This window comes from Schistocerca cancellata, chromosome 4 (assembly GCF_023864275.1).
Source record: "Schistocerca cancellata isolate TAMUIC-IGC-003103 chromosome 4, iqSchCanc2.1, whole genome shotgun sequence".
In the NCBI taxonomy this organism is placed as follows: Eukaryota; Metazoa; Arthropoda; class Insecta; order Orthoptera; family Acrididae; genus Schistocerca; species Schistocerca cancellata.
The window spans coordinates 236,124,424-236,127,423 of record NC_064629.1 but is presented as its reverse complement, the minus strand read 5'-3'; positions in this window follow the sequence as shown (position 1 = coordinate 236,127,423).

Genomic DNA, 3,000 nt, shown 5'->3' with positions numbered 1-3,000 from the left:
TTTGCCGCCACGTAGCGAATGGAAGAGATCCACTCATCTGTCTAATAGTACGACAGGCCATGTCCCCAGGTGTGGTAGAGAAATATGAAGCATGTATGTATAATCACCTCCGACCTAGTAGCTGTTACAAATGAAGCTCAGTTGTCCCGGGAGAGAGGATCCCACCACACCAAAACCTGTCGTAACTTCATAAATTTTGAAAACACAGTCTACGGAGAGCAGCGACCTGATGCTATATTTAAGTTAAAACGAACAGTTGCTATCTCTACTGTTCATTTTAACTTTAACTGCCGTAACTTGCCGACACTTTTGCACACAAACGCTGCTAACAGTTTAAGCGCCAAACACTCCTCTCCTCGCGCCTCCGTCATTCTCTCTCCTTTTGCACGACCACCTATGCAAACCAGCAGTCATAACTTGGAGACACTTACATGACCATCAGAGAAAATTTGTGTGCTCCTTCGCGGATAAACGTTGTTAACAGTTCATGCGCCAAGCACATCCCTCCCAACCGCAATTTCTTTTGGGACCAATAAGAAACAAGCTCCCCGAAACTCCCTCCAGCTGTCATGCTTTTGGAACTAGCGTGGGTGACTCCACTTTCAGCTAGGCGGCCTCCAAGGTGAAATGCAGACTCGTAAAAAAATTAACCCTACAAGTATATGCGACATTACTGTAAGCTTCATATATTATCCACAGGAAAATCCGAATAAAAAAAAAAAAGGCACTGAGCACTATGGAACTTAACAACTGTGGTCATCAGTCCCCTAGAACTTAGAACTACTTAAACCTAACTAACCTAAGGACATCACACACATCCATGCCCGAGGCAGGATTCGAACCTGCGACCGTAGCGGTCACGCGGTTCCAGACTGAAGCGTCTAGAACCGCACGGCCACACCGGCGGGCGGTCCGAATACAGTACGAACTTTCGACTGATTCATAGAATTCCAAAGACATATGCTGGACAACTATCACTCTGATGTATTTGTTACGAAAACTTATTTGTGCATTAGTAATGAGTATCCCTCAAACTTGAGCAGGACTGGTGCAACAGATATATTCTTTACTACATGTGATGCATACCTGCTGCATCGATGGGGGTGGGGGGTGGGTGGTGGGGGGGTGGGGGTGGGGGAGGGGAATTTAGCGACAGAATACAATCCTAGGACCGTGTCGACGGTGGGATAGATCAGCCAGACATGTAATTTTATCAATATTACGTCACTATAAGACTCGTAAAAGTATGGCGAAATAATCCAAAGTATATACGACATTGCCACACGCAGACGAGACTGAGAAATGATCACAGAACAGCTAAAACAAATAAATAAATAAACTCTTCCTAGAAACAAAGTCATAGACTTGCAGAGGTCACGATACTATAAAATGCTATCTTAGAGAGCACAGTATACCGATAAACCGATTCTGCAGAGACCAATTATTACCACAATGTGATTAAAAATGCATACAACGCACGCACAGTGACAGATGGAAAAATTGGTCGCACGTACATGATAACAGTGCAATAAGCATCATATTAACGACGAGATGCGGCTCGTATCTCCAAGCGCTACAGACCCAGGAATCCTGTGGTCCCAGAGCACCACTGTGAACCTGCAGGGAGCCATGGGAAAACAGCGATGCTCAACGTTTATCCGCAAAGGAACCCACAGATTTCCTCTGGTGGTCATGTAGGTGTCTCCAAGTTATGCCTGCTGGCTTGCTTAGGTGGTGGTGGAAAGGGAGAGAGAATTATGAAGGCGCGAGGAGAGGGGTGTTTGGCGTTTAAACTGTTAGCAGCGTTTATGTACAAAACTGTTTGCAAGTTATGACAGGTTTTGCTGTGGCGGGACGCTGTCTCCCTAGACAACTGAGCATCATTTGTGACAACTACTAGGTCGGAGGTGATTAAACATTCATTGTTAAGGTTTTTCTACCATGTCTCGGGAGCTGGTCTGATGTAGTGTTAGATCTCTCCTGTCTGTCACCTGGTGGCCACGATCGTACGAGGAGTTCCATTATCTGTCGAATGCAGGGGAGGATCCTTGTAATCTAGGTGCGTACCGGTTTATGATATTTCTACCTACTTATTGGGATCTGTTTGCGTTATTACCGCGAGCGGGAGATCTCTCGGCCAGAACTGATATAGCAGCACTGTTAGGCACCAACTGTAACTTTCTTAGCAATTGCTGGGCACTGTATCCTCCATGACCGGCACTGGCGGTGTCGGTGTCTGAGGGGTGATTTACCATCCAGCAGGCGATATGACTTTCTCTGTGGCTGTTGCAGATACTGTTCGCCTCTCTTTAGAGGCGTGCTACAAATACAATTTGGTTGGAGCCATCGGAATTTTACTATGACGTAATGTATTGCGAATACATAGAAAGAAGGATCCTTTATTGTATGATTATAGGATAGCGGAACAAACACTGGTAGCAGTTACTTCTGTAAAATATCTGGGAGTATGCGTGCGGAACGATTTGAAGTGGAATGATCATATAAAATTAATTGTTGGTAAGGCGGGTACCAGGTTGAGATTCATTGGGAGAGTCCTTAGAAAATGTAGTCCATCAACAAAGGAGGTGGCTTACAAAACACTCGTTCGACCTATACTTGAGTATTGCTCATCAGTGAGGGATCCGTACCAGATCGGGTTGACGGAGGAGATACAGAAGATCCAAAGAAGAGCGGCGCGTTTCGTCACAGGGTTATTTGGTAGCCGTGATAGCGTTACGGAGATGTTTAACAAACTCGAGTGGCAGACTCTGCAAGAGAGGCGCTCTGCATCGCGGTGTAGATTGCTCGCCGGGTTTCGAGAGGGTGCGTTTCTGGCTGAGGTATCGAATATATTGCTTCCCCCTACTTATACCTCCCGAGGAGATCACGAATGTAAAATTAGAGATATTAGAGCGCGCACGGAGGCTTTCAGACAGTCGTTTTTCCCGCGAACCATACGCGACTGGAACAGGAAAGGGAGGTAATGACAGTAGCACGTAA